Genomic DNA, 16,720 nt, shown 5'->3' with positions numbered 1-16,720 from the left:
TGATAATCATTTAGTTCATTACAGAATATTTTACCGTTCTTCCTAATCCGAAGAAATCCTTGCCTCAAACTTTCCTAGCACTTTGGTAATAAAAACAAAATGCTGGAAATGCTCAGCGGCTCAGTCATATCTGTACACAAAACTTAACCATTAACACCGCGTCTCTCTCTGCAGATGTTGCCTGAGTATTTCTTGCAATTTTTTTGTTCAGATTTTCATCATCTGCAAGATGAATTTCAAGATAAATTACTTCTGTTTAAAGTGCTGAGTTATTGTGCCAATGAAATTTTGCAGTGAATGTTTCAGTCTGTTACTACACATTACACATTGGACAGCACTTTTTTTATGTTTATCTCTTTTTTTTAATTTGTTCCCATTTGCTCTTAGGAAAGCTGCTTCAGACTGTTTGAAGCAGAGTACTAATTAAGCCAATCACAGAATTATAGAATATCAGAGGACATTTGTTAGACCTCAGCTAGAGTATTATGTACAGTTCTGGGTGTGACATTATAGGAAGGACGTGAATGCTTTGGTGGAAAATGGTTCCAGAGATGTGGACCTTTAATTATGAACATAGATTAAAGAAGTTGGGATTGTTCTCCTTGGAGAGAAGAAGACTCAGGAGATTTGATAGAGGTTTTCAAAACCATGAGCAGACTGGATAGGGAGAAGCTGTACCCGTTCCTAAAAGGAACAAAAGAGCGTATAGATTTCAAATGAAATTCAAAAGAAGCAAGGATAAAGTGAGAAAAAGCTTTTTCACTAGGTAGACAGTTAGGGTATACAGTAACAGGAAATGTGGTGAACCCAGGTGCAGTTGAGGTATTCAAGAAGGGATAGAATGATTATTTAGATAATAATATACAAGACTATGGAGCAAAAAGAGATTGGCACTAGGTAATGATGAAAACAAAAGAAGTGCTAGAGAAAATCAGGATTGGCTTCATCTGTGGAGAGAAAATAGTTAATATTTTGTGTTAGTGACTCTCCGTTAGAACCAGGTAATGATTCTCATTCAATGAGCTGATGCATGCTTGATGGTCAGCTGTGGCCTCCTGCGCTATGACACTCTGATGGTATTTCTGTTGGAATGAAGGGTGAAGGTCACAGTGTGTGCAGAATTGATCTTCAGAGTAAAACATGAGTGAGAAATTTAGAGATTGTAAGATCAAGAGCTGGCAAAGAAAAGACCTTAGGTTCAGCAGAGTGAATCTCTAACCAGGAGCAGATAGATAAATTGCAAAACTAGAACGCTGAGTTATTTGGCCAGCCTCTGGCACGGCAGCTTGCTGTAATGTTGCGAAAAGGATACTTCTAATCTTAAGCAACTGGACAATACATCAGAGAGACAGCAGCCACTACTATAGTGTAGTCAGAACTGAAATTTAGACAGGGGTCACAGACTAAGGATACAGGGTGTAGGGTATTTGGGACTGAAATGAAGAGAAATGTCTTCACCCAGAGAGTGGCAAGCTTGTGGAATTCTGTACCACAAAAGCAGTTGAGGTTAAAACATTAGAGATAATGGGAACTGCAGATGCTGGAGAATCCAAGATAATGAAGTGTGAAGCTGGATGAACACAGCAGGCCAAGCAGCATCTCAGGAGCACAAAAGCTCCTGAGATGCTGCTTGGCCTGCTGTGTTCATCCAGCTTCACACTTTATTATCTGAGGTTAAAACATTCACTGTTTTCAAGAAGATGAAGGGGTGGCATGGTGGCTCAGTGGTTAGCACTGCTGCCTCACAGTGCCAGGGACCCAGGTTCAATTCCACCCTCAGGTGACTGCCTGTGTGGAGTTTGCACATTCTCCCTGTGTCTGTGTGGGTTTGCTCCGATTTCCTCCCACAGCCCAAAGATGTGCAGGCTAGGTGAATTGGCCATGCTAAATTGCCTGTGGTGTTCAGGGATGTGTAGATTAGGTGGGTTATGGGGGAAGGGTCTGGGTGGGATGCTCCGAGGTTTGGTGCAGACTTATTGGGCCAAAAGGCCGGTTTCCACCCTGTAGGGATTCTACGATATAGTTTTTAGCTCTAAGGGATCAAAGGTTTTGGAGAGAATGTGAGAACAGTATACTGAGTTGGATGTTCAGCCACCATGCTAGTAAATAATAGAATTGACTTGAAGAACCAAATGGCCTATTCCTGTTGCTATGTGATCAGCCAATATTCTGAATTGGTAAACCCAGATTAGCAGAATTTGTATTTAAAACAGAAAATGCAAGAAATTCAGCTGGTCTCAGTAGAGAGACAGAAGCAGTTACTGTGTATGCCACTACTTTAGAACTTCGATAAGCTTGTCATATCACTGTGCCAACCACTCAGATCAGACTGTGAAATCATGGAGCAATGAGTAAGTCATTTAACATCATGATCTCCCTGTGAAAGGATTGTCCAGCAGCCATCCATGAAGAAAATATGGAAGATGGTGACAAAAGCCACAGTGCCAACTGCATCAATCATGCTTGAGGTCCAGAGAATGGGGGAGGAGCAGCAGGGGGCAGGGGTGAGGTCACCTTACCCCTTTAGCCTCTTTTCACTCAGTTGCGAGAGTCTGATATGCAGAGATCAGCAACACTGTTCACTGCACAACCGAACTGACAGATAAGGCAATCACACATGTGGTTATATTCTCCACTGAATACTCATCCAGCCACTTGTCTCTGTAATTGAAGCCACTTAGGCTGCAGTGATAACTGCAAAACAAAAATATCAGTTGCATTGATGATAAGGCAGATAGTATTATGCATGACTTGACGCAGTATAGTAAGGAGAAATAAATTAATTATTGAGCTAAACTGACACTTTACATTGCCTTTCTCAAGGTTATTCCCCTTTGAAATAACCTGAGGAAGGTTTTTTGTTAGTCCATTGAAATTGCTGTATATTGAAGGAGGGATATTCTCATTGGCTGGGATTAGCCTGCTCACCCGCTGGGAAGTTAGAACAAGCCCCCACCAGCCCTGGAAGCAATATTCCATTTTACTTTGTATAGGTAATTAGGTGCCTGCAGCAAAAACAAAATGCTGTGGAAACAGTAGGCCTCAACTTCTGGAGAGAAAAGCAGATTTGATGTTTTATGTCCAATGAACCTTTGTCTTTATGGTGACATGCCCAACAGGTTTTGGTAAAATACCAGTGGCACAGGTGAAAGTGACCAATGATAGATCACAAGCAATAGAAATTGAGGGATCAAGCAACCCTAGGCCAGGAAAAATGAACAGCCACACCAGGTCCCAGAAGCTATTTTGTCAGCCCATAATTGCTTGAAGCTGCTAATGCTTTTCTAGTGGAGCTGGAGGAACACAGCAGACCAGGCAGCATCAGAGGAGCAGGAAAGCTGACGTTTTGGGTCGGGACCCTTACAGAGGTGGGGGAGGGGAAGAGGGCTCCAAAATAAATGGAGGCGGGTTTAGAAGGTAGATAGTGGAGCGGATACGTAGGAGAGAAGAGGGATAGGTCAAAGAGGCAAGAATGAAGCTAGTAAAGGTGAGTGTAGCTAGGTGGTGGTGGGGATTGGTCAGTGACATGGGAGGAGCAGGTAGGTGGGAGAGAAGGCGGACAGGTCAAGGAGACAGGGATGAGGTTAGTAGGAGCCGCACCTTCATTTCCTACCTACTAACCTCATCCTGCCTCGACCTGTCCATCCTCCCCGGATTGACCTATCCCCTCCCCACCTATACACTCCTCTCCACCTATTTTCTCCTCTATCCATCTTCGGTCCGCCTCCCCCTCTCTCCCTGTTTATTCCAGTTTCCTCTCCCCATCCCCCTCTCTGATGAAGGGTCTAGGCCCAAAACGTCAGCTTTTGTGCTCCTGAGATGCTGCTTGGCCTGCTGTGTTCATCCACATTGAGACCATTGGGTTTAAACTTCCAAGGTGGAATATGAGGTGCTGCTCCTCCAGTTTCCAGGTGACATCATTGTGACATGTCGTCCAGGGAGTAGGAGGGGGAGTTGAAGTGGTTTGTGACTGGGAGGTGTTGTTTGTCGCGAACTGAGCATGGGTGTTCTACTGAGCGGTCTCCAAGCCTCCGCTTGGTCTCACCGATGTAGAGGCCAGATCCAATAGACCACATTAGTGCACATGCAGCTGAATATCTGTTTGATGTGGATGATTTTTTGGGGGCCTGGGATGGAGGTGAGCTGTAAGGTGTAGGAGCAGGTATTGCACCTTTCCTGCAGGAAAAGGTGCTGGGACTAGTGGGGAGTGTGGAGCAGACAAGGGAGTCATGGAGAGAGCGGTCCTCTGGAAAGCAGATAAGTGTGGGTAGGGAAATATATCCTACATAATGGGGTCAGATTCCAGGTGGCGGAGAATGATGTGTTGAATCCGAAGGTTCATGGGGCGATACATGAGGACAAGGAGAATTCTTTGTTTTTATTGCAGTAAGAGGGTGTGAGGGCTGAGTTGTGTGAAATGCAAGAGGTGCTGTTGAGGGTGTTTTTGACCACTGAAGGGAGGGGGGGGTGAAGTTGCAGTCCTTGAAATAAGAGGATATCTTAGATTTTCGGAAGTGAAACGCCTCATCTTGGGAGCAGATGGGGAAGAGGCGGACGAATTGTGAGTAGGGGTTCGCATTTTTTCAGGAAGGTGAGTAGGAGTACGTGTAGTCCAGGTAGCTGTGGGCTTGAAATAGATATCAGTTTTGAGATGGTCACCACAGATGAAGACAGAGAGGTCCAGGAAGGAGAGAGAGGTATCAGAGATGGTCCAGGTGAACTTGAGGTTGGCGTCACCCTGTCCTCACACATCACCCCATGAACCTCCGGATTCAACATATCATTCTGCACTATTTGCAATCTGACCCCACTACGAAGGGTATATTTCCCTCCCCACCCTTGTCTGCCTTCCAGAGGGACTGCTGTCTCCACGACGCCCTCATCTGATCTCCCCCTCCCAGGACGACGTCCATCCAGGCCCTCTTCCAGTGTCACAACAATGCCACCTGAAAACTGGAGGGACAGTACCTCATATTCTGTCCTAGGAGTCTACAACCCAATGGTCTCAACATAGAATTTACTAGCTTCAAAATCCCCCCAGCTCCACCTCTTTGACCTGTCAGTCTTCTCTCCCACCTCTCCGCTCCACTATGTATCTGCTAGCACCGCACCCCCTCTATTTATTTCAGAGCCCCCTTCCCCTCCAGCACTTCTGATAAAGGGTCCAGACCCAAAACATCAGCTTTCCTGCTCCTCTAGCTCCACACTTATCTCAGGACTCCAGCATCAGCAGTTCTTACTATTTCTAAAGCTTTTCTAGCCTGCTGCAACTTGTACAAAAGATATTATCCCAATGTAGTCAGATAGTGAAATCCTAGATTTTGACACCATGCCAAAAGATCAGTTAAATTTTCAGAACAATACAGGGACGCTCAGAACAAACTTGTCGGTGTTGTCAAAAGTATCATTGGAAACTGTCACTGGAATAATATTAGACAGATGTAAGACAAGATAATCATTTAGAGGTTTTGCTTTTTTTTTATTTGTTTTACACTGATGTGAAATTATGCGTACAGCCTTAAAATGAGGCATTTGACTTTATCGGTTGGCGCCTCTCAACCCACCGAACCAAGCAACGCAGACAACCTGAAGCAAAAAAAATAAACTAAAAAAACAAACTAAAATAGAAAAAGTAGTCATTTTTGTTTTTGTTTGTGTTTTGCTTTGGTTGTGTGGTCATTTGTTTCGTTGCTTTGAGAGCTCTGTTCCAAGGCCGACCAATCAGACAATTTCTCATCGTCTTCAACTGCCCGGCTTCAGCATTCCAGATGGATCCAATCTAGATGCTCATCTCTGGACGTTCCATTCTGCACACTAGTATCAAAGATACTAGTGTTCCCTGCCGCTGGAAGCAGGGCTATTTTTGTCCTGCCAAGGAAAAAAAAATCTATTAGAATGAAAAATGTCATAATACATGAAATTGTTCCATCACAGATCCAGATTAGAGAAACCTGCCTCATCATTTCCTGAGAGCAGGTTCTGCAGTATTTCTTTTGTAAACCTGAAGGTCAACTCTTCATCCACCAGCTCATCTACTTAATTTTGATCAACTCTTGATCCCATCAATAAAAGGCTGTTATGTTGACTAAGTGCTTACTCATTTTTTGGAATAGTAAATAAAAAAATTAATTGCAGACTATTAGATTGGTTGACGTCATTCAAAGGTTGATAGTCCTAGCCCAGTGGGAATCTTTGACGTGTCAGAGAATTTTACATTCATGCCAACCCAACTCTGCCTGCCTCCAGGTAGCCAAATATACCACACCATGCCCCAGGCTGAGCTGCAGTCAGATCCTGTAGAATCTTTGATCTTCAGCCCATTCCTGTAAACTACGTTTCCTCAACAAAGTGGAAAATGAATAACTTCAAAAAACCTAGGATGGGCATTGGAGGAAAAGAAACATGCTGATCTGTAGGTTCCATTTTACTAGGGCTCAGCTCCTTTACGTTGGCAGAAGAGTGTAACCTGAGCTTTGTACTAGCAACAAACAGTGGAATTATGGATGTGGTGGACTATAACATATTGTCTGGAACACAGAACTCATTACTAATAAATTACATTATCAGTAAAAAGTAACATTCAACTGTTATGACAAACCTTTTGAATGCTTGGCTAAATACAAAACAAGGATTCTGTAAGTACTCTCAAAAATCCTGCTCATTTTCGGATCGAAAAATGTACATCCCAGGTCCCAATACCAAATCTTCCTTTAAAACTAGGAGTTAATTTTGCATTTCATTGTCCTATCAAAGCTAGTCACATCTTGAAGCTTATCCAAAATAAGAAAGATTGTTGTGGTCTGCAACTGTCACAACGTGTCACTCGTACAGCCGGTAAGTTACTCACCACATAACTACAAAAGTTAACTATTGCAAGCAAGAAGAAGTGGGTCACCAAACGGCATCCCTAGGGAGAAAAAGGAAAACAAGAACTGTTAAGATTACAATGGTTAGCAATTCGTTTATATCGCATCTTTCAAGGTTAATGTGATAGAAAACAATTCAGTTATTTGGATAAAAGTAACTGTAAAGATTGCGCCCCAAACAGTTAAGTAGTGTATTTTGGGCAGTAACGTAAATAGTTTACCGTAACAGTGCAAGTATTTGTGTGAATAGCACCAAAAGAACACGTACAGCCACCCGAGGAGGCAGACAGAACTTGCACAGCAACCTTTCGAAACTGCAGTGGGGTGCAATCCTAGGCTCGGTGTTTCAATCTCTGGAGAGGAGTTAAACCAGAGTTCGAACACAGGAAAGAATACTACTTGGATTCCTTAAAACTAAAATCAAATTAACGATTGGGGGTCGTAGCTTCACTAGAATAATCCCTTTACTTTTGATATGGGGGAGGGGGCGAGATGAAATGATTACAGCTTTTTAAAGCAAAAACACCAGAGGCACCGTGTGATCTTCAATGAGAATTCGTGGGGGGGGGGACGGGGGGTGCTGTTCGCGTGTGAGGCACCGATCGATGTTTAACGTTAGGATGTACGAACACACTAAGTGAACCCTGTACCCCACCCCCCGGCTGAAGGGCTGGTAGGGAAGTCAGGAGGTATTTCTCAGAAGAAATTTCTAGGTCAGATTACTGCTGATGGTAGTTTCAGGATTTGTTTTGATTCGGTTAACGCAACACAGGAAACAGCAGACAGCGGCTCTGCAAGCCTCGAACAACACTTCGGATGGGAGAGAAATAGAAAACAAAAGACCGAAAGTGTGCAATGAGTCATTCGGGATTTCTGTCCGAGTTAGTTATCGGGGAGAAAATAAAACACGCGAGTCCGAGGTCGTGCAAACGACACGAAAAATGAAAGCGATCGAACTAACACACAGATGGCTCGGGGAAGCTCTTACCCCAGAGAGAAGGGAGAGAGGTACAGACCAATCTCCTCCGATCCGGGCAGCGCCCAGCAGGAAAAGGAACGAACACTGCACAGAGCAGCCTCTTGTAGTCCCTTCTGATCCAATCACTGAGACCTGGGAAACCACCGCCCCACTCTCCACTTCCGGGAGCGCTTAACATCCTGACAAAAACAGATGATTCATATTATTTGCATAGAACAAAAACAGAAGTTGTTGGAGAAGCTCAGCGGGTCTGGCAGCACCTGCGGAGAGAAGGCAGAGTTAACCTTTCTTGTCAGAATTTATGGAGCTTCTTTGCAGTGAGAGCTGCTGTGGTGTAATGATAATCTTCCTACCTCTGAGCCAGGAGGGTTTAGCCTCAATTCCCACCTTATTCAGGGTTGCATGATAGCAGGTCTGGATACAAAATACCAGCCTTTTCTGAAGAAAGAAAATGGTACCAATAAAGAGCAGAAATCTTTAGGGAAAGAATTGCAGTGTTTAGTTTGACTCTTCGTAAAACCAGCTTGGATGGCAAGATCAGCAATTGTAGCCTATCCCTAACTGCCTTTGAGAAGGTTTTTCTCGAGAGTTACTCGCGGCCATATGCGCAGCTGTCAGTGATGGAACATTACAAATCAAGAATACACACAGAGTCCAGAGCTGGAGGGCTGCGGTAAATCTTGGAGGGTTGTCAAGCCTGAGGAGATGATGGCAATAACTAGGGTAAGGGTGAGACCATGAGCAAGCAGTGTCAGCATAATTGTATCTCCTCCTAACATTTTGTTTCCATAACCTTACATAACTCCAATATCACCCCAATTCCCACCACCCATCTCACTCTACCACCATGGTGAGGAGTCAATCTGATCCAACTGGCTGGTATTTTTAAATAGCACGTGCTTCTTATCAGGGGGAGATCATGCGTGATGAATCTGTTAGAATTCTCAGAGGACATAACAAGCAAGTTAAGCCAAGAGCAGCCTGTGGTCATGATCTGTTTGGGTTTCCAGAAGGCTATTGACAAGGTGCTGTACAGGAGGCTGCTAAATAAGATAAAAGCCCATGGTGTTAGGGGGCGATAAAAGCCCATGGTGTTAGGGGGGTGATAAAAGCCCATGGTGTTAGGGGGCAAGAAACTGGCATGGGTAGACGGTTGGCTGACTGACTGTCTGAAGGCAGAGAGTGGGGATAAAGGGGTCTTTTTCAGCAAGGTCAGCCAGTGACTCGTGGAGTTCCATAGGGGTCAGTGTTGGGACCACAACTATTCACATCATACATTAATGATCTGGACAATGGAACTGAGAGCATTGTTGCTATTTTTGCAGAAGACACAAAGATAGATGGAGGAATAGCCGGTACTAAGGATGGGGAAAGCTGAAGAAGGACTTGGACAGGATGAGAGAGTGGGCAAAGAAATGGCAAATGGAATACAATGTGGGAAAGTGTGAGGTTATGCATTTTCATAGGAAACATAGAGGCATAGACTATTTTCTAAATGAGAAAGGCTTCAAAAATCTGAAGCACAATGGGACTCAGGAGCCCTAGTTCAGGATTCTGTTAAGGTTAGCATGCAGGTTCACTGAGCAGTTAGGAAGGAAAATGCAATGTTGGTATTCATTTCAAGAGGGCTAAAATACAAGAGCAGTGATGTACTGCTGAGGCTGTCTAAGGCTGTAGTCAAAACGTGTTTGGAATATTATGAGCAGTATTGGGCCCTGTACCTCAGGAAGATGTGTTGATGTTGGAGACGGTCCAAAGGAGGTTTACAAAAATAACCCCAGGGATGTCATATGAAGGGGAGGTGAGGACTCTAGTCTATACTCGATGGAGTTTAGAAGGATAAGAGATGGAACTAATTGAAATGTACAAAATACTGAGAGACTTGGATAAAGTGGATGTGGGGAAGATGTTTCTATTAGTATAAGAGAGTGAGCACAGTCTCAGAATGAAGAGACAGCCCTTTCGAACTGAGATGAGAAGGAATTTCTTCAGCCTGGTTGTGACTCCATGGAACTCATTGCCACAGAGGGCTATGGAGGCCAAATCATTGAGGGTATTTAAGACAGAGATAGATAGCGAAGGGGATCAAAGGTATGGGGAGAATGGGGTTGAGAAGCATATCTGCCGTGATTGTTTAACAGAGCAGATTCAATGGCCAAAAAGGCCTAATTCTGCTCCTTTATCTTACGGTCTAAAGGACATGAAAAAATAATTTAAAACAAATGGTCATCAAATCAGGATATTAAACAACTTAAATGGCCGAGAAGATTTTGTTGAATGGAAAATTGTAGAAATTGGCTGCAGTGAAATTTGCAGCAGTGAGGGAAGTTGGCAGGCAACCAGGGAATAATAATGACAGATGCAGAAGAAAAGGGAAGTAGAACACAAAAACAAAGTTAGAGATAATAGGAATTACCTGCCGATGCTGGAGTCTGAGATAACAAGGCGTGGAGCTGGAAGAACACAGCCGGCCAGGCAGCATTAGGGGAGCAGGAAAGATGACTTTTTGGGTCTGGACCCTTCTTCAGAAAAAGTTCTGAGGAAGGGTCACCGGACCCAAAACATTAACTCTGTTTTTTCCTCCACAGATGCTGCCAGACCTGCCGAGCTTTTCCAGCAACTTTATTTTATTTCCTGATTTACAGCATCTGCAGTTCTTTTATGAAGTAGAACACAATATTTACAAAATAAAGTCTTGATGAAGAGTCACCAAACTCCAAATGTTAACTCTGCGTTCTTCCCACCGATGCTGCCAGTCCTGCTGAATCCCATCAGCAGTTTCTGTTTTTGTTTCAGCTCTCTAGCAAATGCTGTTCCTTGTTGATTTTTAAAAAATAAACACATGTTCAGGCATGTGAGACAACAAAGTGTGGAGCTGGATGAACACAGCAGGCCAAGCAGCATCTCAGGAGCACAGAAGCTGACGTTTCGGGGTTCTGATGAAGGGTCTAGGCCCGTAACGTCAGCTTTTGTGCTCCTGAGATGCTGCTTCGCCTGCTGTGTTCATCCAGCTTCACACTTTATTATCTCGGATTCTCCAGCATCTGCAGTTCCCATTATCTCTGTTCAGGCATGTTAATGACAGACCTTTGGAGCGGGTGAAACTTGAACCTCACCCTTCTAGCTTAGTGGCACAGAACCAGTGGAACAAGTTTAGCTGGATAAATAAATCAGAGTCAGCTGACACCTCTTGCTCTTGTTTGTTTTAAAAGAAGCGAGTCTATTTAATTGCTGGTGCGGGCAATTTACTGAGGGTTAAAAAAAAGTCCAGTGGCATATGGAAACATCTAACACTAAACAAAAAGAGAAAAAAGAAACAAAAGGAAGATGGGGTTCTCATGATGCAGAGGTAGTGTTCCCACCTCTGAGCTCGGTAGGCCTCAGTTCAAGTTCGACTTGCTCCAGTTTTAAAAATATTATTAATTGTTCCGAACAGATTAATTTAAAATATCTTTAAATAAGGGAAAGTAGAAGTAGAAACCAGAGCACGCCAGCACCAAGGAGAAAGAAGATGCATACAAAAATGTATAAACAGTAACATAATTGAGAAAAGTGGAGAGAGAACAGGAACTAGAAGGAAGAAAAATAGTGCAACAAACTAACAACTTGTTGGAATGCCTTGGCATGTGAGGAATGTTAAATCTAGTTGATGCACAGCATGCACAATTTGCAGTAAAAATATGATATAGTTCCTATAGCAGAGATCAGGTTTAAACAGTAGCAAGAATGGGAATTACACACTTATAGAGTGGCTACACAAAAAAGAGACCATTTAGCCTGTCTTCTGAGCTGGCCAGCAGCATTCCCCTACCTTGTTTGCATGGTTTGGCAATTGTTTCCTTTACAAGTAAAGATAGCCTCAGTTTACTCTGTGCCTATGCCTGACATCAATGAGGCGTAATATTCTGAATGTTGAAGTCAGTCAAAGGCCAGAGTAAATAAGAAATTAATTACAGAGATAATGGGAACTGCAGATGCTGGAGATTCCAAGATAATAAAATGTGAGGCTGGATGAACACAGCAGGCCAAGCAGCATCTCAGGAGCACAAAAGCTGACGTTTCGGGCCTAGACCCTTCATCAGAGAGGGGGATGGGGGGAGGGAACTGGAATAAATAGGGAGAGAGGGGGAGGCGGACCGAAGATGGAGAGTAAAGAAGATAGGTGGAGAGGGTGTAGGTGGGGAGGTAGGGAGGGGATAGGTCAGTCCAGGGACGACGGACAGGTCAAGGAGGTGGGATGAGGTTAGTAGGTAGCTGGGGGTGCGGCTTGGGGTGGGAGGAAGGGATGGGTGAGAGGAAGAACCGGTTAGGGAGGCAGAGACAGGTTGGACTGGTTTTGGGATGCAGTGGGTGGGGGGGAAGAGCTGGGCCGGTTGTGTGGTGCAGTGGGGGGAGGGGATGAACTGGGCTGGTTTAGGGATGCAGTGGGGGAAGGGGAGATTTTGAAACTGGTGAAGTCCACATTGATAACCCTTGCAGAACACCTCCGCTCAGTTCGCAACAAACAACTGCACCTCCCAGTCGCAAACCATTTCCACTCCCCCTCCCATTCTCTTGATGACATGTCCATCATGGGCCTCCTGCACTGCCACAATGATGCCACCCGAAGGTTGCAGGAACAGCAACTCATATTCCGCCTGGGAACCCTGCAGCCATATGGTATCAATGTGGACTTCACCAGTTTCAAAATCTCCCCTTCCCCCACTGCATCCCTAAACCAGCCCAGTTCATCCCCTCCCCCCACTGCACCACACAACCAGCCCAGCTCTTCCCCCCCACCCACTGCATCCCAAAACCAGTCCAACCTGTCTCTGCCTCCCTAACCGGTTCTTCCTCTCACCCATCCCTTCCTCCCACTCCAAGCCGCACCCCCATCTACCTACTAACCTCATCCCACCTCCTTGACCTGTCCGTCTTCCCTGGACTGACCTATCCCCTCCCTACCTCCCCACCTACACTCTCTCCACCTATCTTCTTTTCTCTCCATCTTCGGTCCGCCTCCCCCTCTCTCCCTATTTATTCCAGTTCCCTCCCCCCATCCCCCTCTCTGATGAAGGGTCTAGGCCCGAAACGTCAGCTTTTGTGCTCCTGAGATGCTGCTTGGCCTGCTGTGTTCATCCAGCCTCACATTTTATTATCAAGAAATTAATTACCTTGTCTTTTTGAGAAATGGCCAAAATCTGTTTGTGTGGGATTTTGACTGACACATCTTGAAATGTTGTATAAAAAAAGTTATAAAATGAATTTCCTGTCTGTCATCTAATTTCTGACCATTCTTGGTTGTTATATATTAATGAGGGAGAGGGAAGGGAAGACCTACTGGAGTAATGACATATGGGAATTATTAATCAAGAATTATATTATATCTAAGGATAAATGATATACTAGGAGGTTCAAAGTATGTGTTTGCTTAGAATTAAGGAACAGAAAAACAGCAGAAAAGAGCCATTACATTGCTGTTCTTTTGTCAATAACAAATAATGAGGAGTAAATCTGTAAAAAGTTTATAAAAAGTAGAACTGTCGGGAAATCCAGTTGCCCTAATATAGGGGAGATGGTGGCATTGTGATAATGTCACTGGACTAGTAATACAGGGATCCAGTCTAAGTTTCCGGGGAAAGTGAATTGAAATCTGGAATTAAAAGCTATCTTAAAGGCAACCTTGTTTCTCTCTCTTTGCTAATTCTAGAGAAAACTCATTTAGTTTATTTAGGGAAAGAAGTCTGCCATCCTTACCTGGTGTGGCATATGTGACTCCAATCCACAGCAATGTGGATGACTTTTAGCTGCCTCTGAAATGACTTGCAAGCCCAATTCAAGGTTTTGGAAAATTGGGATGGGTTAGCCCAGCCACGTCCTATGAATGAGTATAAAACATATGGATCAGGAAGAAAAGTGTAAAGTGTGATGAATTCCTAAATGATGCACAGCAGAACCTCCTGAAGCAGCGTGTTTCTAACCTAAGAGAATGGAAGCAGAGTTGGATTTATTCCAGGAAAATGAATGTTGAAGATGCAATGGGGCTACAGCAGGGTAATCGTAATCATAATATAAATAGGTTTAAAAGTACCTTACGTACTTGTGTAAGTCGAATATTGTCCTGCATTATGTTATGACTTACACAGACATTGACTTGTCAATGATTTAGGAATAGAAAACATTCACAACTGGGGACTGCCAGTAAGAGAATCAGCTATTATTGTGGTTTATTTCACATTCTAACCACTCACTGAAGAAAGAAGATTGTTCTGACTTCCCTATTAGATTATTTGGTGACTATATTAAATGGACCTCATACTTTGAACTACCCCACAAGTGGAAACATTTTCTCAATGTCTAATCTATCACACCCTTTCATCATCTTAATGCTCTTTACCAGGTCACTGTTCAGCCTTCTCTTTTCCAGACAAAAGATCTGAGCCTGTTCAGCCACTGTTGATAGGGACCTAGGGGAGCAGGTACATAATTCTTTAAAGTTTGTGTCACATATTGACAGGGCGGTTATAAAGACATATAGCACTCTTGTCTTCGTTGCTCAGTCCGTTGGGTATAAGAGTTGAGAAGTCATGTTGAAGTTGTGCAGGACGTTGGTGAGGCCTTTCTGGAATGTTGTGTCCAGTTCTGATTGCCCAGTTTTAGGAAGAATATTATTAAGCTGGAGAGCGTTCAGAAGAGATTTACCAGGATGTTGCCAGGTATTGAAGGTTAGAGTTATAATGAAAGGCTGGGACTTTTTTTTTTAAAACAGGAGCATAAGAGGTTGAGGGGTGACGTGATAATCTTTTCTCTAGGACAACAGATTTCAAGAGTAGGGGACACGTTTTTAATGTGAGAGGAGAGAGATTTATAAAGACATGAGAGGCAAATTATTTACAAACAGGAGAATGAACTTCCTGAAGAAGTGGTGGATGTAGGTACAATTATAATGTTTAAAAGTCATTTGGATAGGTACATGAATTGGAAAGGTTTAGAAAGATATGGGCCAGGAGCAGGTAGGCAGGACTAGTTTAGTTTGGAATTATGTTTGGCATGGACTGGTTGGACCAAAGGGTTTGTTTCAGTGCTGTGAGTCTCTATGACTCCTCGTTCTGGTATGATCCTATGAGAACTTTTCCTGCACCTTATCCAGTGCCTCTATGTCCCTTATTGTAACATGGAGACTTGAACTGCTCTAGTATTCACAGTACTCCAGATGTGATTAAACCAGGCTTTGATACAAGTTGAACATAATTGCTTTTAATTCTGTCTCAAGAAATTTATCTCAGTGCTTACCTCACCTTTTCATTTACAGCCATGTTAACCTGAGATGCTATTTTAAATGATTTGGAAATGTGTCCCTTGTTCATTTACCCTATTTACTCCTATTACTTAAGCTATGTTATGACTCTTTTCACTTTATAACAAAACACAGCCTCATGCTTATATATGTTGAATGTGCCACTTGCTTTAATTATGTCTTTTTTTTAAATGTTCTTACCTTGTGTTTACTGCATATATCCAAATAGATGTCATCAGCAAATTTTGAAATTGGACCACCAGTTCCTGAGTCCAAATTATTAACGTAGGCTGTGAATATTGGTGGTCCCTGTACTGAACACCACTTCCCATCTTTTGTCAAAATTGTTTCCTGATTTTTAGCCAGCTATCTTTGCATTCTGATTTGTGTCCTGGTTCCATATGCTCAGAGTTTAGTCATTACATTCAAAACCATGTATTGCTGAGGCGATGATCTAGTGGTGTTATTGATAGACAATTTATTCAGAGACCTAGGAAATGTTCCAGGTTTGAATCATGGTGAAATTTGAGTTCTGTAGTTAGTCTAATGACCCTAGTGATTGTAACAAGGTCAGCCAGGTGGACATCATAAAATCATTTCCCTGATTAGGGCAGTTAATCAGTTCCAATCAGGGAGCTCTAGCTGACAGATGAGAACAGGAGTATCAAACATCCTGTTTATTCTGAGAGCTGGCCCCGAGGAAGTTGGATCAGTGTTAAAGACTCTCCATGTGTAAATAAAGGATGACTTGATGACAGGATACTGGCCTCTGTGAAGTTATTTCAGTGGCAAAGAGAGAAAAGCTCACTCCTGAAGAAATTTGTTTCATACAATCAGATTTGAGTTGAAGTGAGCATTTCTGGCATCATGCTGTTGTTCAAGTGAGCAATTGCATATCCTGAACAGACGGACTCTCGGTCAGCCCACAGCAAAATCCCAAAACAAGGCCAAGTCACAGCAAAACATTTAAAATTTTCTGCAGGACCCGGGCCAGCAAGCCATTGTAGTTGCAGTTGATGTGCAGACTCGAGACAGCAAAAGAGTCCCACCGGTCCTAAACTGAGTAAGAGAACTCATTGGCTGGTATCTAGGAGAACGTACACCCTGGAAACAATTAAATTGCTTAGCAACATCCAAATCGGAACCAATCAAAAGAAGCATCTGATTAAATGGCCACACAATTCTCATGGAGGTCAATACCAGTGTGGCTATTACAGTGATTGCAGAACCAGTCTTTAACAAAATTCACTCTGGAATCCAACCCTTAAGTTCCTACAAGACCTCAGCTAGGCTGGAATCTATATCAAGGAACAGTTATAGATTAAGGATACAACTTCAGTTCTGGTATCTTAGCAGAGAAGCAGCTGGTTGTTATTGCTGATTGAAGTGAAAGTTTTGGGGCTCAGAGTTGCTAAGGGTGAAATTGATCGAGAAAGATTCACCTTGATGGGGTCCATGTTTTTTGATTAGTAAATGGCTGCCTGAGTGAAATCCTAATTAAATATCTGGACATTTTTTGTGAGGATCTAGGGACTATCATAGGAGCCAAGGCCACCTTGCATGTTGACCAGGAAGCAATTCCATGATTCTGCAAGGCCT

This window comes from Stegostoma tigrinum, chromosome 25 (genome assembly GCF_030684315.1).
Source record: "Stegostoma tigrinum isolate sSteTig4 chromosome 25, sSteTig4.hap1, whole genome shotgun sequence".
Lineage (NCBI taxonomy): Eukaryota > Metazoa > Chordata > Chondrichthyes > Orectolobiformes > Stegostomatidae > Stegostoma > Stegostoma tigrinum.
This window is presented reverse-complemented; position numbering follows the sequence as displayed.